This window comes from Rhinolophus ferrumequinum, chromosome 16, assembly GCF_004115265.2.
Source record: "Rhinolophus ferrumequinum isolate MPI-CBG mRhiFer1 chromosome 16, mRhiFer1_v1.p, whole genome shotgun sequence".
Classification (NCBI taxonomy): domain Eukaryota; kingdom Metazoa; phylum Chordata; class Mammalia; order Chiroptera; family Rhinolophidae; genus Rhinolophus; species Rhinolophus ferrumequinum.
Genome location: NC_046299.1, coordinates 3,750,846 through 3,771,502, shown reverse-complemented (window position 1 = coordinate 3,771,502; position 20,657 = coordinate 3,750,846). Strand labels below are relative to the sequence as shown.

The 20,657-nt window shown below is 50.0% G+C and overlaps 1 protein-coding gene across 2 annotated transcripts in view; it reads left to right on the top strand.

Moving 5' to 3' along the window:
• PTPRE (protein tyrosine phosphatase receptor type E) overlaps nt 1-20,657 on the top strand; it is a 137,118-nt gene that overhangs the window by 37,011 nt on the left and 79,450 nt on the right. For both annotated transcript variants that reach the window (XM_033130545.1, XM_033130546.1), the window contains exon 2: nt 20,105-20,127. The gene's annotated coding sequence lies outside the window, so the exon portion shown is untranslated. The remainder of the gene's footprint in view (nt 1-20,104; nt 20,128-20,657) is intronic.

Sequence of the window (20,657 nt, the reverse complement as noted above, 5' to 3'; positions counted from 1 at the left end):
GACTGTCGCTCTCACTGTCCCCAGGCGTAGCAGGTGCATGTCATGGGTTCTTGGCGGGTATCTATGGAATGAATGAATGAATGAATGAATGAGTGAATGAGTGAATGAATGAGTGACAGAAGATGTGAAATGCGCCTTACACAACACTTGGCGTATAATAATCACTCAGGAGATGCTTGTTCTGGGGGTTGCGAGAGAGACTCAGTTTTCCTGGATGTGTTGCTGGATTGTTTTAATTTCATTGAACAATAAGCATTTATTACCTTTCTTGACTTTCTCGGTAACGACAGGGAAACATAGTAAATGTTCAGCCTTTCCTTCTCGCTGGGGCCCAGGGGCTGAAGGAAGTCTGGCTGCCCGGCGCACATGGCTCTAGCTCCAAACAGGGGAGCCCACCCCAGAGACAGCTCCCTGCACCTGCAGGATGGCCAGCACCAGTGGAGTGCGGGCACCATGCCAGGTCATACGTGTCCTTTCTTATCACTCTCAGGGCACCATGAGACAGGTGAGACGCCCAGGACCAAGGGTGAAATAACTCCTTCCAGGTGGCTCGGCTCACGGGACAGTGAACCCAGGGCCAGTGCGGCATGCAGTGTCTGCGTCTGCTCTGCTCCACTGGGCACAGACCCACGCCTTCATCTGGAGGGGAGGGGCTGGGAGTGTGCCCTGCTCACAGTGTCTGCAGGGCGGGGGCCTGGCCGAGCCTCAGGCATCCCCCTTTCTGGGCCAGCACTTCCGTTTCCCCCGTATTGTCTTAGCGCTTCTTGTCAGTTAACTGTTAAAACTAGACCCATATATTTTTAATCAGCTGCAGTCAGATTACAACTCTCGATGTTTATAGGGCACATCCTTGCCCCATTCAAGACATAGCACTGGGTGCCTTGGGGCCGACAGAGCAGGCTTGGTCGCTAGGACCCCCCTACTCGGATGTCCAGTAGGACATGGAGCTGTGCTCATGCTCTGCAGGGGAGGAGAAATGAAGCCCTGTCCTGGAGAAGCCCTGCAGCTGCTCACATCACTGGCCCGTGGACAGTGACCGTGCCTGCTAGTAAGAAGGCTGGTTTTCTTTTTCCTGCAATCTGATCGCTTGGCTGAAGCCGCTGGGAGAGACTATGCTGGGCCACTTGATAGGTCCGGGCAGAGAACGTGCTCTTGGCAAGGGCTTCCCTTACTGGCTGGTTAGAATGGGTGGAGCTGTCACCACTGTGCTCAGTCCCACAGGTTGCAGCTTATTTTCACAGCCCACACAGGACATCAGAGCTTGACCCTGGAGGGTCCTCAGACACCCTCCCATTCTCCCATCCATCCCCTCCATACTGTGTGCCCTTGCTCTCCCTAGGACCTCAAGCATTTCATTGGGGGAAAGACAAGGTACCTTTGTGAAAAAGCAGTAGTGCGTTTTGGTTTAAGGTCAGTTCAAGGTAAACGTGGGGATGAATCAGAGATGGTTTGGAAAAGGAGTTTGCAGCCTGAGGTCTTGAGACGTCAGTGGGGAGCCATAGATTGTTTTAGAGCAAGGTCGTGGCGTGATCAAATCTGCATCTTTAAAAATTAGCAGTTGGCTGAGCAGAGAATGAGGCTGGGAGATTATCTGGGACACACGACGGGAGTCCATCCATCACGCAAGCAAACTCTTATTAAACATGAATTATGTCCCAGGGCTTGTGCTGAGTGCAGGAGGGTGGATCGGAAATGGTGATGCCTTTCCTTGAATCCAGACAAAAGTAACTGCAGCTGAGCCAAGACCCGACATGGACAAGGAAAGGGAGTTCTCAGTGGTCTCACGTCTGTGTGTGGGTGAGGGACACAGGAGCCCAAGGGGCACTGGTTCTCAACTGGGTCCATTTTGCCCCCCAGAGGACATTTGCAAAACCTGGAGACAGGCTTGATTGTCAGGACTGGGGGCGGGGGGTGCAGTTCCTAGTATTTAGAGGATAGAGGCCAGGAATACTGCTAAATATCCCACAACGCAGAGGACAGACCTCCTCCCCCCAGTGGCAAAGGATTATCTGGTCCAAAATGTTAATAGTGCCAAAGCAAAGAAACCTGGGCTAAGGTAATGTGTAAGAGGGTAGGGAGGGGTCTTGCCATCCACAGAAGCCAGGGCCTGGGGCCTTCTGACATTCCAGGTTGGGGTGCCCTCACCTTCCTGTGAGGAACTGGAAAGGTGTGTCTAGAGACCTTAACTGGAATGGTGGGTAACAGGCTCAGAAACACTGGCTGAGGCCGAAAGAAGGATGTGCAGCTGAGGACAGGGGTCGGTCTGTGGACGAGAGCCATTGAGATGACAGCGAGGCCCCACTGAGTCATATGAAAATACCGGACGGCCCTGCCCAGAGGGGCTGGGGGGAGCAGACACAGCCAAAGGCCCGCTGTGTGGTGGGCCCATTCCCCATGTTGCCCGCACACGCTGGCCTGCAGCGATGTCTGGAATGCTCCCCCAGCACCCTTGCATCTAATTAACTCCCACTGCTCCTTCAGCTCTCAGCCAAGGCTGCTTCCTAGAGGGAGCCCTCCCTGACTGCTAGTGTGGGTCAGGTTGCATGTCTCAAAGATCCGTGTTTGCTAATGTGAACACGTAGTCACTTATGTGTCCCCCACCACGCTATGAGCTGCCTGAGAGCTAGAGGGGCTTCTGAGTCGGTCCGTTGTGGTAGCTCCAGAGCCCAGCACATAGTAGGTATTCAGGAAGTGCTTTATAAATGAGTTCACCTTGTCCTTAATAGCCAAGCCTTTGCACTGTTGTATGGCAAAACCGAGCTGACAAATCCCAAGTGGGCAGGGAAAGTGTTTCCTGTCCTGGGGAGGCTTAGAACGAGGGCAAGGGTGTCTCCTCTACCCTCACTGGGGAGCAGCGTGTGTGTGGGGGGGGACTGGGGGTGGTCGCCAGCAGCCTGAGGCCACTAGCACACCAGCTCAGGTGTCCAGCACAGCTCCCTGGGTGCCAGGAGCTCTGTACAGAAGGAGAGGCGCCCTCTCTAGCTTCTGTGCCCCTCTGCAGAGCTGCCTCGCCCCTCTGTGCCCAAGACGGAAAGATGGCTTCTCCCTCCTGGAGGAGAAACCAGGCACTGTGCTTCAATCTCTCTACTTTTCATCATTTGCTGAAAGTGCTCAGTTTTCCTTTGTTAAAACAAGAGTCGGGCTCAGCGCTGGCCTCAGGGTGCTCCAGCCTCCCTCCTGGTGTCACCCAGCTTCTCCTGGCCCCAGCTTGTTGCACGTGAAGTTGAACCGGCTGTAACTGCAATCTATTACCCGTGCCCAGCTGGCAGGCGTCCTTTTTCTTTATGAAGTTTAAGACATTTAGGAATATACTTTTATATAGATGGTGCTTCTAGCTGTCTCTAAGAATTAATGAAGTTCTTAATTCCGTTTTGTTAACATTGAGCCCTTGGACAAGCCTCAATGTTAAGGGAAAGGTTTACTTCTTTATTAATAAATTTGAGTGTCTCGGCAAGTCTTTCGTACTCCAAGGGCGCTCACATGACACGACAATTAGTCCTTTTCGCTAAGATAGAGGTTGTAACATTCGGGAATATTACTTTGGGGGATGCAAACTCTGTTCAAGTAATGATTTTTTTTTTTTAGAAAAAAGCTTTCTGCACCAGTGGCTGCCATGAAGAGTTTCATTTTCAATAAGCACTCCACTGGTTAGTTGTGTAGTTTGCAGAATGCAAGCTCATCAGCCATCTCCCCAGCGTGTTGCTGGGAAGTAGGAGAGTTCTTTGGATCGCACAGAATGTGTCTGAGTGAGTGACATGCCAGCCTTTCCTGTATTCTTCCACTGAAATCCCAGGAGAGCATTTGAGCTTTAAACGTTCTCTTTTGCCAATTTCTCAGAACCCTTTGGAGATCCTGCACTCGATTTCTGAAATTCGGTCCAAGATGAACTTCCGTAATAAGTATGTCACTGCTACAATACGTGGGTTTTACCTGTGACGAAGCTTCTTTAATTTGAACTTCCAAAATGATATTTTTATAATCGTCAAATGGCAGGAACTACATGCTGTCTCCCTTAATTTTATCATTCTAAATGTCACAAGAAGGGCAAGGATCTCTAAAAGACAAAAGAAGTGCTTCAATTAGTAATTCCCATGGTAACTAATAGAGCTCGGTCTTTTTTTTCCAGTTCTGTGGCTATTTTAAGTACTTAAATTGATTTACATCCCTGTGGAAATGTGAAAAAAGTGTGGATCCAGTCCGTCCACTCCGCTGGGAGTTTGGGGCTTTTTCTGTTGGAAACCATATTCTTCTCATTCCTTCCCACATATTTGCAGTAGAAGGTAAGGCCAGCTCCTCGTAAGAAACATTTATATACCCTTAAATTGGGAAGAAGTCATGATTGCCCACTGCATTCCTTTTGCAGTTTATATTAAAATGTAAATACATAAATAACTTTGTTCTGTATCCTCTTACAGTTATATTAAAGCATAAATATACATGTGTGTTCGCGGCCACACATTAGATGATAAAACTGGCTCCCTGGGAGCTAAGCGGGGCGACCCCTCCTCAGGTCTGAGCCCAGAAACCTTGTTTCTGCCCAGCGCCCACTACAGGGCATTCAGACCTTGGCTGGCTCAGGGTCAGCGCCACCTCTCACCCCGTCTTGTACAGGACTGGGGACACTGAATTCACTGGCCGTGGGCCACACCCCTGGACACTGGGGTCTCCTATCTTTCTGCACCGGCCCCTTTGCCGGCACGCCCTCCTCCCTTCTTAGTGCTGGTCGCTGGTCCCCAGGGTGGTCTGCAGGCGCCCCGGTGGAGCATGGTGCGGCTCCCAGTCACTGCCGAGCAGAGGATGTGCACGGCACGCGCAGGCGCACAGCGTCTTCACTCAGCATCCAACAGCCCTAGGTAGGAAGCAGGCCAGCAGTCGTCTTCTTTATAACACGAGGAGTGGAAGCCCGGAGGCCAGACGCTGCGTCTTGGGTCAGCGGGGTTCTTGCCTCAGCAGGTGTGTGGCGCCCTCTGGACACTCATCTTCTGATGGGAATGGCTAGAGGGTTACCGATCATTTATGTTTTAAAGTGGGCCAGGAAACTGAAGGAAAGGTCAGACTACGGGTGGTTTCTCAGGGATGATATATTGACTATATTGACAGATACTACACTAGTAACGCACACAGAAGGAAACTTTTTGGAGACGGTTGTGGTCTGGTTTGGAGACGGTTATCATGGTCATGATAACAAGTCAGTATTTACTGAGCACGTGACATGTGCCAGACACCATAGAAGGTGCATGACGGACGCCACCTTGCAGATCCCACAGCACCTCAGGGTGACCAGCCACTCAGGCTGCCAAGAGTGAGGGGTGTACCGTCAGGCAGGATTTCCTGTGTCAAACCAGAAAGGCCCTGGCCAATCAGGACAAGTCAGTCACCCTCCCCGCTACCCCAGGATAAAGGGGGACTTCCGTCATTTTATAAATGGATGCCCTGTGGCTCTGAAAGGTGAGGTAACCTGCCCAGGCTCCTCTCGCGGCAGGGGGACCAGTGCATGCCCGCTCCCAAATCCGCATGCTTTGACCACAGCCACCCTCCCAATCAGGGTCTTAAGAGGCAGTCCCTCCTGTGACTGATGGCTCGAGGTCATCATGCGAACAACATCTTAAGATTTATATGCAAGTTGGAGATTCCTAGTTCTTTCTGAAAACAAAAGTGGTAAAACTCAGACAATTATTTTGAACTAAAGTTCATGCCTAAAGGTAAACAAGATTGTTCTATAAGAAATCAACCTTTTAATGGCAAACCAATATTCCAAGGGCAGAGTTCCTTTCGATCTTTTAGTTCTCTTCATGCAGTGGTCATCCGTTGCCCTACTGTGTGAAGAGTAGATGATGCAGGAACGTTTCTCAGTTGACCACATTTGTAAATCGATTTTTTAAAAGACAAATTAGTTAATTTATTAGTTATACAGGGTAAAAGTAGTATCAGCAATGATCCAAACTAGTAGATCAAATGACACTTCCAGAAAGTGTACACAGTCCGTGAGTGCAGAGGACCTGTGATTGATTTTCACACCGGGAGCCGCTGTGTAACCAGCGCCCAGAGGCAGGAGTACAGTGGGACCCGCCCCTACACACACACTCAAGCTCCCTGGTGCTCTCTCTCCCAGTCTCTTCACCCCTCCACCCACGGGTAACCACGCCCCCATTTCTAACACCACACGTTCACTTTGCCTGCTTTGGAATTTACATAAATGGGATCACAGAGTGTGTGTGTAAAGCCTTAATATTTATTGAACACCAATGACATGCAAGGTGGGGTGTACAGGTTCAGTGGACCTCGCTGACCTGGCGTTAAATGTACACAGTTGGTTCTTATGGAGGCATCTGTGTCCCTGTGCAGGTCACAGAGTTGTCTCGGCAGTCAGTCCTCAAAGACCGTACTCACCCGACAGCCAGGCTATGGCTTCAGGAAGCCATCGTCGCTGGGTAAACCAATCGTTCACAATCCATCCTAGCTGTGAATTCAACAGGGAAATTTCTGTGTTCTTGGGAAGTTGTCTGAATGCCAAAGGCTTCCGTACTCTGGTCTCAAGCAAACAAGGTGGGACCATTTAGAGAGGAAGCCACTCTAAGGTTTGGGGCCAGAGGGGGAGGTGGCATTCAGAAGATATCTTGCACAGCTGCCACCAGAGGAGACCTCGTGTCTGGTGAAGGCGCAGCCATTTCAACCGTCCCCTTCCAACCCCAGGGTCCACCTAACAAAATGCTTGCTTATCCTGGCCATGCAGGAATCCTGCATCGAACGACCAGTGCCCAGGGCAGGAAGCATCCACCATGGCTGTACTGCAGGCTGGTGTCACCGTTATTACGTCTTGGTAATCTGTGCGCTTCACCCCCGGGAAGCCTTTGGGGCAATGTCGGGAAGGGAGGCTGCACTGAGTCAGGATGGGCCACAGTTCAGATGGATTTAGGTCCGGCTGCTGCCTTCACCGTGTGCTAGCCAAGTACCTGAGCCGACTTCTTCCTCTCTAACTCCGGTTGTCCACTTTGTGAAGTTGGAATAGTAATAACTGTGTGGTTGCAAGCATGCAATTAACAATATTGTGTGGAAGCACCTTGCACGAGTAGGCATTTGATAAATGCCCGTTCCCTTTCCGTGGAGATAAGATGTGATTGCAGTTGTGCCTTCAGTTCGGTTCTAAACTTCCTGGCTGACAAGGCAAAAACGAACACACAATGCTTACATTGTTCTAGTCTGATAAAAGAATGTTCTCCGTTTTACAGGACATATAAACACTTTCCTGGTGCTAAATTCTAAGACAACTTTATTTTGAAAGCCTGAGTCATTCAGTTGATAGGGTTTGCAACAATTATTTTTACCCCTAGAAGATGGAAAAAAATCACCTTTCCCTCTCTATAGCGTGTATTAATCCCTCAGTTAAAAAACACCAATATGAGTTCGTAGTAGTAAATTAAGTGTGGAAAGCAAGGCCTTGGTGCTAGGAGTAAGTTTTGTTTCTCCATTTCTTTCATCATCTCCTTTTAGTGGACATCTTATAACAACATAAGACAAAAGGTACAGAGTGTTGAACAGTGAGGGAATCCTCCGTTCACTTAGCACGCCATGCTGCTGTGTGTGTAGGGGACATAATGACATTCTGGCAGCTTCTGGGGTTGCTGTGAGGATGAAGGAGATAACATGCGTATGTGTTGTGTGCGTTCTTAGCATCAGCACCTCCAAGGACAGGATGAGACTGGTGGTCTCTTCTGCACGTCTGTAGAATGACAGTGTGTGGAAACTCCGGTTGGTTGGAATGCAGTGAGCTGCTGACACGCATGACCGGTGCTTTGTGAAGGAGTGCTGTTTCCTGAGCATGGGCTTTGTCCAAGGGCTCGTGAGCCTCAGGACATGGAGCCAGGAGCCTGGCAAGGCCACCTGCACGAGGCAGGTGTGGATGTCGTCTTCTCTCCCCCTACTCCCCAGAAACTCCAGATTCTGGATTAGTTTGCAACGTCATGCTGAATGTTCAAAGCACTGCAATTGAGTTTTTTGTGTTTCCATAGAGGAGCTTGTTCCACACATACACACACAGACACACAAATAAAGAGTAGCGTGTAACCAAAGTGTTTCCTGGCCCCCAGCAGCCCCGAGTCCACCACACACACGTGGGGACCCCGGACTGGGAGAAGCAGAGGGGAGAGAGCTGTGAAAGGTGGGGGGGCACTTCACACAGGGGTTCTTAGGGACGCTATCCTCCAAGGGCCTTCAGGAGCTGAGTTGCTGCGTGGCACTAAAAGCACCCTCCATCTCAGAGCTAGCCAGTGCCAGGGGGATGGGCAGTCAGGAGCCCTCTGTCTGTGACCACAGCTTTACAGATGAAAGGTCAACGTTTGCAGGATTGGGTGGCATCAGTGCTCCAAGCCTGGCACACCCCTGCCCTCCCCCTGCTCTCTACCCTCCCAGGACCAGATTTTTGTTCTTTGAGATAGCTGATCTGTTCTCCCACGTTGCCTGTCCCCGGGGCGGGGGGACCCTTCTCCTCACCACCACTGATAACTCATCTGCTGCACATTTTTGTGTAGCCCAAAACACCGGATCAAATGCTTCCAGCATGGTGGGCGTTTGAAAACCATGTGCTGGTCGACCAGTTACACGTCATGGTCATGGACGGGACGCCGCCTGTGAGCCTCATGCAAAGCTCTTTTATTCTGAAGTCTGAAGCTTGATAATTCTGACTATTTCTTTAATCATATAGCAAGCTACGTTTAGTAATGGACTCTAAAATTTTCATTATAGCTGCATTCATGAATGAGAGAACCTGGTATTTTTCCCGAGGTACTGCAGATTTTAGGTGGATAACATTCCTGTTTATGCCATAGGGATCGTTTATTGGAGAAAGGCCCTTTTATTTTAATGATGAATGTTTCAAATGATTAGTCATTTTTAAAATAAACCATCCTCCCAGGTGCAATTGACCTGGGGCTGGTGGTTGCATTGATAGGTTCTATCACATTAAAATTAATTGACATGGCAAAATCAGCTGGAGTCGTTTTCCTGTCCCATACCTGTGACAGAACCATGGAGGGCTCACTGTCTAACACATGGCAGCAAAGGTCTCTGTCCTCTGTCACATGCAGAGGGCCTGCCTGTAAGTCACACAAACTGAAGTGTTTCAGAGGGTCTTAATATGACCTGAGCTGTGCGCTTCGCTCAGCGTGTGTACACCCCGTGCTGATGCGGTACCCGCCGAGGCTGGCACATTGGCACAAGTGGTCACTCACACCCCACAGGAGTCCCCTGTACAGAAGGACCCGGTGCGCACAGGGGGTCCAGCCCAGCAGGAGGGATCAGGGAACTGGTGGGAGCACGGGTCTTTCAGCAACAGACTTCCACTGACGACAAGCTTTGTCATGACAGGTAGTAGCATCACCCGAGCGCGCTCTTGGAGCTGCTGTTTCCTCCCGTACAAGGCGACGGGGGTAGTTCTCAGCTCTCAGCTCTGTGGTGAGGGGTCAGCGAGACGATGCTCGCCTAGCGCCACGTGGGATACGAGCATGCCTGGCCTCACTGTCGTCATGGTTATGGTGCATTTAAGTTGTCTGATAAAAGGGGCGTCTGGGTGAGGTGGTGCCCATCCAGTCCTGCAGTGGGTGCCTCTTCCTCTCAAGGTGGTCCTTAGGGAGCTCTCAGGAATGTGTGATTTCCAGTTTAGTTTAAACGGAAGGAGGGTTATTAGAAACTTGTCTACTCTTTAATGTGGCTCCCAACTGCGCTGGCCAAAGACGTGGGCTGGGAGGGTGGGTGGCTCGTGCAGGCCCATGGGGACTCCTGCTGGGACAGCCCCAGAATGCCAGAGGGTCTCTTAATGAGCTCCCAGGCCTCCTGTCAAATTCAGATGCCGTCTTTGAAGCTTTCCCAAACTCCACGCAGCTTTCCCAAATCCGGCTTCCAGAACTTTTTACCTTTTCAGAGACCCAGCTCTGTTTTAAATGAACCAATCCTTTCTTTGAATTTCCTCATGAATGTTAGATCTGAGTTTGGGGTTAGGTGGGGAGATGGTATTTTGGTGTCTTCAGCCAGGACACATCAGCTCAACTGTTGGCTTTTGAAGGAAGTGGTGCTTCGTGACCACGAGAGCGTTGTGGGGAGGGTGCGGCCCTGGGAGTGTCCTTCTGGTCCCTGGGTCATGACCACTTCCTCTGCCATGGCCCCGGGGATGCTCTTTTGCATACATCTTGTCCCCCAGGAAGCGACTCTTAACCAGAGTATAAGGATTTCCCGGACGTTGGGGCCATTATCGCCCAGTGTCGGAGAGCATGCGTCCAGCAGGATGCGTTTTCAGCTCGAACTCTTACTGACCACGTGGCCACACAACTTATTTCAGTGCCGCCCTGAGCACTTCCCTCAATTGATTTCTTTGGCATCACAATGTCCTAATGTTCCTTCTACTTCACAAACTGCATCTCTTCTTCTGGACCTCACTGATGGATTGTGATGGGCTCAGTCCTCTAAGTAATCTCATCCAGTCCCATAATAAAAAAAAAAAGTCCTCATGAGGATTAGCTGGGCCCCTGAAAGTCCAGCGCTGTGCTTGACAGACCATCAGGGCTGCTCTGACCCACTGCACCCCGCTGCTGCCCCCAGGGACAAACCGTGGCCTTTCTGTCCGGAGCTGCCCCTTATCTGGACCTCACCCTCTCAGCTGCACGGTTCCCACGCTCATGCGGTGTGCTTGGATCATCATCTGAAGCTGTCCGTGACCTTATGTGTAGAGGTCATTGATGTACAGAAAGGATGCAGGATGCCCAAGGTCACCCAGCCAGTAAGGTCACCCAGCCAGTAAGGTCACCTGGCCAGTAAGGTCACCCAGCCTTCCACTGCAGGAGTGGGCAGGGCTTTGGCTTGAGGTACATGCACGCTGTGTAGTCCTCCCTCCCTCAGACTAGGGGTACGGGGCAGACCACCGGCCTGAGGCAGGTGAGGGCTTGGGGCGCCCGCCCGCCGTGTGAGAGAGACACGCCTGCCCCTCTCTGCCTCTAGCCTCTGACATGTCTGCATTGACCCAAGTGCCTGGGGGTATACACACTGTGCAAGCTGCTCACATCCATACATGTTAAGATGATTTTTTGAGTTGTAAAATCAGAAAATAATTTTCTCTGAGGACGATGAGTGTGCTGCCTGCCGAGGGGAGGGCTGACCTTTCTAGGGAGACAAAGCAGAATGCCAGTCAAACATTACACGTCTGTTGCCGAATATTGTCCCAGCGTGGGGCAGTGCATATTTGGGTTATAATGCCGTTTTTGTTTTCCGGTGAATACCACAGTGTTCTCCCACGCGGAGGAGGGGGAAACTGCAAGTTCACAGAACTTTCTCAGTGGCAGCCAGGAGGAAAAATAGGTGCTCGTCCCCAGAAACCACATCAAGCCTGGGGACATTTTTGTTCATAGCTCAGTGATGTGTGGGTCCCAAGAAGCTCCTTTCACTGTTCAATGGAGATATTGAGCTTTTCCTCTTTAAGATAACACAGTTGACGCTCAAGACAGTGTCTCCCAGTCATTGTTTTGGAGCCGGCCTCTTCTCCCTCCATTTTACATGGGTTCTCGCTGGTGAACTGATGGTTCAGATCAGCCAGCTAAGGCGGGGGAACCATTAAACCAACATGTTTGTTTGTTTGTTTGTTTGTTTTTAGCACATTTTTCAGTTATCTGGTTTACTAGTTTCCAAAGTCTTCTTTTGGAAATAGTTAACAAACTTCTCTGCTCTGGTACCACGCTCCTGAAAAAGAATTGTACTGTTTTCAGAAAGGTTTTTCTTGTGATTCTAAGATGTTTACTTAGTCTGTCAGTGACATCCTGTGGTGTCTGTGAGGGATGGCTAGACGAGCCACTCCCAGGGGACTCTGAGACGAGAACCCACCTGGATGAATGACCAGTGTTCTTCCCAGGCCCCAGTCAGGCTGGAGGGCACCCTGGATTTCTTCCTTCCCTCCCTTCCCCCTCACTACCGCCCCCCAAGGTGGTGGGCTCTGGCTCCACTGTCCTCAGGTGCACCTCCCGTCCGTCACCTGGGCCATCAGAATGGCCTCTTTCTTGCACACCCATCACTGTCTGCACTCAGCCCACTCCGTCCTCTCTCCTCTCTGCAGCCTCTACAGTGACCTTCTCTGCAGACGTGCAGTTCACACCTCCGTCCAGGCTTGCAGACTCCTGAGCTCGGCACTGGATCTGTGTGTGGGTTATGTCATTTATGAGCCCAGCACTGTAAGGATTATTATCCTTACGTTACGAAGCTCAGGGAACTAAGGCTCCAAAAGGTTAAGTAACTTGTTCCAAGGTCAAAGCCAAGACTCCAACTATTGGCCGTTTACAGACTGTTCCGTGCACTCTCTGGCTCCCTTGCCTTTGTTTGCATCTTCTGTCTGGGATGCTTATTCTTGACACAGGTGCCCTGACTGTGGCCAAACACAGGTTGGGTACTGCTGCTCCCTTCGTCATCGCCCCGGGTCCCTGTGATGCCAGCACTCACCCCATGTTTCAGAGATCTGTTCATAAGCCTGTCTTCTGGACATCCTTCGAGGTAAAAACCTTCAACTTCTATCCGTTTTTTTTTTTTTTTTTTCCTAAACCCTCAGCCCTGGGCAGAGCACTCGCCTGTAGTGTTACAGATGCTCAGGAAACTGTAACAGCTGGTTTAGCGCATTTATTCATTCATCCAGTAGTAGTTTCTGAGTTGCTGGTATGTGCACACGACTGTTTATATAATAAGTTCAAGCTACAGATGACATGATTTCTAGTCAGAAAACACCAAACTAGCCACCAGGTCTGTATGTTTGGGTGAGGGTCTACACGTTGCTGATGTCGTTTGTAAGATGTGGATTGCGGCTGCCCACATCATAGGGCAGCCGAGAGGGCAGCAAACGTGGCCTAACCGTAGCCTGCCATCCTGCGGTCTGCATTTTTATGTCGCTGTGACCATGTGTCTGGAGGAAGATGGCAGATGGAAGGCGCAGCTGGGGACAGCTGCTTCTTCAGGAGCCCCGGGGGGTCTCAGGCAGGGGAGCCTGGAGGACCCAGACACCGGGTCCCATGTAGCGTCGGACCTGAACAGCACCTGGCAGCTTTGGGAAGCTTTGTGAGTCAGGGAGCAGTGTGAGGAAAGGGATGCGGCAGGGAAGACCATGCGGGATGTACCTGGAGGGCGGTGAAATGGTTTCGTGTGGGTGAGGAGCCTCTAGAAAATTCCCGCCCTGGACACCACTGAGAAGAAAGACGCTGTGGATTTTGGAGAGGCTGCTGGAAGGGGGGTTGGTGTTAGAAGTAGGCAGGGGGCCCTGGAGTCGGAGGGTGTCTGTGAACCGTGTGTCGGTCACTTGTGACCCCTCCCTGTCGTAAGGCTCTTCCTTGGGTACCTCTGAGCTCTGTTCCACGGTGCAGGGGCTTGTTCACACTTTCTGCTCTTCTTATCCATGCCAACCTGGTCAGCAAAAATGTCAGTTCCTTTATTCATTAGCGATAATTATTTCTGTGTAACAATAAAATGGCATTTATTAATACTCGTGAAGTAGACTGTTTTACTTGTCCCTTTGCCATTTGTATAGGATTGGTGGTAACTAACATTTTAATTAACAGCAGCAATTGCTATTTTTAAATTAAGAAGCACGATTTAAGTTTCCTTTCATCCTGGGTCCATGGGAACAGTGAGCCTCTGGAATAATTATTTAATGCCATGGCTCATCTGTTAGGCTGCCTTGGGGACCATTGCTTTGCCCTGGGCCCCTGCAGCCTGCTGCTGTTTACAGCCTAGTGTAAGCCCAGTCACCAGCCCAGCCCCGCCCACACATGCGCAGGGGCCTGTCACAGGCGGGGGCCTCCTGGTGAGAGGCGGGGGCATTTCACATTGGTGCTCTGGAAAAGAACACCTACGCACATCAGCTTACTATCGGAATATTAGCGATACATCATTTTCTCTGAGACTTACTGAACATTAAATAGAACGAGAAAAATGTCTTTTGAATCAGATTTAGTGTTCAGTTACCTTTAGCATCATGCACCCAGCAGGCTGTCCTCAGTCCCTTTCAGTGTGAGCCTAAAGGGAGGACTGAGACAGGCTTGCTCTCGAGGGGTGCTGCCCTCTGGGCCCCATCCACCTGCTAGAGCGAGGGGAACCCTGTCAGGTAAATGTGATGAAGGCTCGGGCACAGGTGAGCAGGGAGACCCCGGGCACTGAAGACAGGCCGTTCTTGGGTGAGGTCACTCCCACCCTGAGCTGGCTCCCTGCCCCATCTCTTCCCTGCCTCCCTCAATTGGTGGAGACATTTAGGTGGGTTCAGGGGGGTCACCACGGCCTCTTCCTACTCTGCTGGTGCCATGCTACGTCTGGCCGCGAGCGCTAGCCTCAGGGGTAACTCGACTTTAGAGCATCACCGGGAAGGTGAGACAGGTCCTCAGACATGTGTGGACAGCAGCAGGTTTGCAGGCTCAGAACTTGTGTTTCCCTTAGGGGACCATGGCCTTCATCAGCCGTTCCGCGCAGGGTTGTGGATGGCTGTCCCGGGCCAGGCACTGCTCCAGGCACGTGGGCAGTTTCTCTCTGCTTTTACTAGAAAAAACAGGCCCCGCGTCTACATTATGCAATTACATCTCCAAGCAGGTGAGCCCACAGGAACAGGCTGAGAACCCCACTGTTGTCAGCGGGTCCCAGTTTTCCCATTAATGGGTCATTTGTAGTTTAGTCCTTTTATTCCAGGAAGTACTTACAGGCACACAAGCAGTGATGGAGAAAAAGGAGTGATCGAATCATGTTTTTCCGATTTTATTTTTCTGCAATCTGGGAAAAGCTGCTGATGTGTGATGTTTATACAGAGAATGTCCTGCTGCAATGTGGGGCGCTGGCGATCCCCTGGGCGGGGTGCCCACTCTACAGACCAGGGGCCCGGGGTCCCCCAGGCTGGGAAGGGGAGTTGGCCAGCACTGCCTTGGGACGCGGCTGAGCTGACTCAGTTTACTACAGTCAAAGAGGACGGAGCGGGGACAGGAGCCAGCACCCGAGAAGTAAGGGGTCTGCGGGGCCGGGGTTCAGGGTGGGACCCTGTTTTGTGAGAAGAGCGTGGCAGCGTAGAGCAGGTTTGGTCACACATGTGTAACTAAAAGCACGGGTGGGGAAGGGCGGGCTCACTGATGGCCCCATTATGAAGTGGCAGACGTCCAAGCAGGTGGCATGCTTAGAGAAGCATCACCTGCGCACAGGCCAAAGGGCTCCTGGGTTTTGTCATTCTAGCAGAAGTTTTCATCTGCACACTTGCCAAATAGATAGAACCATCATTTATGGAGCAGGGATCCCCTATTTTTGACAGTTCTGTTGTATTTCCAACAACATCTACCTTTTTTCCTTCGTGGAAGTTTTTGAGGGGATACACATGGGTGTTTGCTGAGCAGCTGCCCGTGAATAATTCTTGAAAGTTGCCAAATTTTTAGATTCCAGCTTATCTGTTGTAGATTGACAAAACAGGTGGTTGAGAAAATGGGTGTTTTCCAGCCTTAGCAACATTGTTTTAAGGACTCCCACCCCCTTTTCAAGGTGGCGTGCTGGCTGCAAGGTTGGCAGAATAAGATTCTACCGAAACTCCTCATCATTCAGGGAGCTGTTCCTCCCCCAGGTGGGCTCAGCAGCTCCTTCCAGCCTTTTTTTCATGCGTTAGAAAGTACAGAAATGAACAGCGCTGCCAATGCCTAGAAGGTAAGCAAAGAACCTCTGAGACTTGGAGGGTGAGATCTGTGAGGCTCTGAGGCCCAGATGAGTCAGAAGCGTCCTGCACTCTCCCTGCCACTTATTTACCACCTGGAAGCTCAGTGAACTTGTGCTTGACTCAATGCTGAGGCAGCCGCTGGCCATGGCTGAGGTTGCCCCTGTTCCAGGTACCTTCAGTGCGTGTGATTTTCCTGCTCTTTGGGCAATCCACCTGAGTCCTCCAAGCTATGGTGCTTGAGCGTCACGATGATTGAAAGTGAATGGCGTTTCTTGCTATTCCAAGTGTGCTGACCAGTTGATCAGGACAACTCAGTGTCCTGTGGGAAACACGGGAGCCCAAGAGAATGCAGCCAGGAAAGCTTTGCTCGGCCCGTTCCTGGACGGGTCACGTCACACCGGAGTTCACAGTCTTGAGTCGAATGATCTGCACTTTTACTTGCGTGCCCTTGTTTTATAAAATGTTAACCCGTCATACACCTTACATTTTTAATACACCACACATGTAGAAATATATTTGCAAACATTTTTTAAAAAAATGTGAACGTGCATCCAAAATATTTTTAACTGCTGCCGCCCGTTGAAAAGAAGAGCTGGTATATACACCCTCAGCCACATACATCCTGCCCACTCGTGTTTATGATGCTTCAGGCCCAAGGTCTGTATGAGAGAGGTTTTACTTTTGTCTGAGTTTGGAGAGATTGCTCACTTCTGACCATCTCAACTTGACAAGTCAGACATAGTTTTAATTTTTCACTTAAATGGAACAGTTCCAATGATGGATTCTAAATGCTGTAGTTTTAGTTTCTTTTTTGCAAGGGTTGGATGTACAACAACGTGGCTGGCTGTTTCCATATCTTGTGAGAGATCAGGACCAAACCCTGCAGTGAGGCCACTTCCTGTAGGAGTCTCCGCCTGCCTGACCTTGCCTCTCCCCGCCCCCCAGGGTGGATTTCCCCGGTTCCACGTCCTCGCACCACCTCTTTCCCAGGGACTGCTCCCGGGAAGCACGGTGGCTGAGCCTGTAGGTTGGACAGACCGCCACACCTCCGTGATCAGCTGGCCCTCTGTGAACCAAAAACATTCCACAGGCCCACTTCCCCCAGGAAGGGTGTGGCTAGCCGGCCTTTCCAGGTCTTATGGGCCCATGGACCACAGTGGAGCTCTTTCTAGAGTTAGAAGTGATTTTAAGGAATTCTCTAGTGTCAGTGTCACCCTGAACAGAATGTCCTTTGTGGGCCTTCCTGCTGGCAGGCAGTGCCCCTGACAGTGAGGATGTAAAGAAGAGGAAGACACAGCCCCTGAAGGAATTCCAGTTTCACTCAGGAGAAAGGAGACAGAAAAAACAAACAAACAAATGTACACTACAATCTGGGCTTCATTGCCCTGTGCGGCCCAGCCAGCCCTGAGTTTGGACCACTTCCGTGCTCGGTGTGTCATTTGTCAGGGAGCTCACCAGGTCTCAGTCTTCTCATCCTTAAAATGGGACTCCTTTTGCCTCCTGGGATTGGCTGTGCGCTGCATGTGGGAGAGGCAACATAAGCGGCCGCCGAGGCACTTGACTGGTAAATCCAGTAGCTTCTCTCCTTCCCTTTTTTGGAGGATGGTGCTGTTCCAGATGAGACCACGAACCGCTCCCATTGCAGGATGATGCCACGCAAGCTCCTCCATGACCTCCCCCCACCTTTGTAATGTGCTTATTGCACCTTTTCCAGCGTTTTGCTCACTCTTATATTAATAGTAGCCATCTCATCTGCATCAGGGCCTTGGGCTAAAGAAAGTGTTTACCCGGTAAAGACTGACTTTAGAGGATATTCTGGTTGCTTGGTTTTCACTCGACTTCTGCCCTTAGAGAAATGGCTCGTTGTGGTTTCATGCTAACGTGTGTGAGCCCTAAACCAGTGCGCTATGCGACCTATTTGTAGGGCTTACTGCTCAGTGTATTCTTGCTTTGTTTAAAAAATAAAACATTAGTTCACAGTTTAATTCAACATTATTATTTGTGCTCAGTTAGGATTTTGTGAGTCGTGCTTATTCCTTTCTTTAACCAGCCACTGATGGAGTGCCCACCTGGTTCTACACCTGACTAGCTTTTTCCCTCATGGTTTTAGTTTGGTTTGACTTGAGCCTACAGTTCTGCTTGTGCATATGAAATGCCTCTGCTTCTCACTGGGTTTTATTTTATATCAACATGACTCAGCATTGCATTGGAAGGTAGTTGTGAGCTTTCTATCCATCCCCCCAAAATGTTAAGGGTCCCTTCCACCTCTGGCTTTTCTTCATGCTTGGCCCCAGGCAAAAACCCCAAGTCACTCTTTCCAGCCTCTTCCCAGGTTCTTTCTGGGGACTGGAAGGGGTAGACTCTGGTAATGAGTTACTCCTACAAAAAAGCCGTTCCCCGTGCCCCAGTGACTACCTCTTGCCCGACACTCCATGCCTCCCACACCTTCTGCCATTTGCCTTGTGCTATATGGGCTCCACTGTACTTGGGGCAGTCCATGACTTCGTGTGTTGCTCACAGATTGATCCCCAGTTGCGTTTTGGTAGACGCTTTGGTATTTCCCTGTGTAGACAATCATGTCATTTGAGAATTAAGAAAGTATTGTTTTTTTTCTTTCCAATTTCTATGCCTTTTATTTCTTTTTCTTGCCTTATTGCATTGACTAGGACTTCCAGTACAGTGTGAAATATGAGTGGTGAGAATGGACATCCTTGCCTTGTTCCCAGTGTGGGAGGTGGGGAAACCGCTCAGTCTTCCACCATTAAGCATAACGTTAGCTGTGGATTTGCCCAAATAGATTTAAAATTTCATGGTAACCAGAATTGTCACTTTTGCTTCTTTGGCTTTAAACCTACTTCATAGGTCAGCTTTTTAATTAGTACAACAACCTGTTACAATTGTGTACTGTAGAGGCTTTATTGTCTTTTGTTTAAAATACCTAGCCTGGCCGTGACTGAGATGTAAAGCAGTCTATTTTGGTGGCAAACGTCATGTACTGCATTAGCTATTTTATGGAAACGTGAGTCCACTCCTTCGCAGTGCAGATATGGGATGACAGCTGAACACGGTTCCCAGCTACCGGTCTGTGCAGGCTAAGAGCCCAAGCATGAGGCTGCCCCACTGGCTGCTCATACCAGAACAAGGCAGCCATGTCTGTCAGCTAAGTAACGGCGAAACGAAATGTGGTACATCCATCCAGGGGAGTATACTCCTCCATACAATGGAAGGGAGTGCTGCTACTTTCTATGATGTGGATAGAACACTGCACAAAGTCACAAATGCCACGTGTTGTAGGGCCCCATTTATAGGAAATGTTCAGAATAGGCAAATCCATAGACAGAAAGGAGATGAGTGGTGGTCAGGGGTCCGGGGGTGAGGACAGGGTGGGCTGAGCATGGCTGGGAGCTAATGGGAGTTGGGCTTCTTTTGAGATAATGAAAATGTTCTAAAATTAGGTCATGTTGATGGTTGCAAAACTCTTTGAATATGCTCAAAACCACTGAATTGTACACTTGAACCCTGTGAACTTTATATTACGTTCTAGCTCAGTAAAACCGTTTTTAAAAAGAACAGGAGAGTTACATTCACGGGGAATGAGCAAGCTAAAAAATGATTAAGCTGGAAAAGTGCAGTGGGGGGGCCACCATAAGCAGGTTTTAAAAGGCTGTCTCCAGGGAGGATGAGCCAAGGGGGCTGTTTCGGGGGCGGGGGGGCATTGCAGGTTCCAGAAGGAGCAGCTGATGAATGGGGCGCCTTGCGGGCTAGGTGCCAAGCATTTCGCTCTAGGTCGGCCACCAGGCTCCACCATCAACTGACAGCCAGAAATCGCAGGAGAGTTTGGGGCAGGACACTTTGAAAGCTGATGATTGCAGCAAAAAAGAGTTGATTGCAATGTAGATAAAAAGGCCTCAAGGAGACCCACACAGTGAAGCAAAAATCGGGCACATGCAACCAGTGCAGTAGAGAAAGAAGTGGCTAGATTAGCAACTAGCCCCTGTTAACCAGTGTGGGGACAGAGCCAGGAGTGCAGTTTCCAGGCTCTCGGCCTCACGTGGAAAGGTGCTGACTCGGGTAGTAGATGGCCGTCAGCTGTAACCAGTTAGCCATTAGCCACTAATATAACTGCCGTGGCTAGGGGAGGGGGTTGGTTGGTTGGCAGAGAAGCAGACCACGGATTGCTGCTAGCAAGTGTGATTAGCAAGCAGCTTGTGGATTGCGGATCGTGTTGATCCTACTTCCTGTGTCTCAACCCAGCCGCCAGTGAGAATATAGTGGTATGAACCCCATCCATGGCTCCGTGGGTGTTCCTTTTTGGCCTCCCCATATCCTGTGTTCTTGTGCGGGGAGCAGGAGCTGAGACCCGGCATGACAACCAGGAAACTAACTCTTTCTCTTTTTCTCTTTCTTTTTCAGACTATAGCCTGCGTTTTCCCTTGGTAAGTACAAAATTTTTAAAAATGATTCCTGATGTGTAGTCTACTAGTTAAAACAATGTGTGGGGTTTAATTTTTATAGAAACATTATCTTCTAGAGAAGGAAGGCCATGTGATCAGCGTGTTATATTTGAATTGTATGCCGTGACTTGCTTGAACAGGTTCATATCACACATCGCGTTACATCACTTTTTTTTCTCGTTTAAAATCTGCCTCAGCTGTTCAGTATCCTGAAATGTGTTGTTGAGAACACAATCTCCACATGCTTCCCTCTCACTGACTTGTCCTTCCTTTTACAAGGGCCTTACCTTATCTCAGTGGCACACAGTGGATGACCGTTGGGGAGCACGGTGGCACATAATTGCAGCAGTAGTAATTGCTTCTTAAATGGTCTGCTGTGGGGAAAGCTACCAAAAAGGAGCTTTTCTGGATTGCACTTTGGATTAAAAAAAAAAAAAAAAAGTGTCGTCGTCACATGATTTTATGTCTTTTGAGGTCCAGGCTACATTCCATGGCCTTGCTGTCCTAGTGTT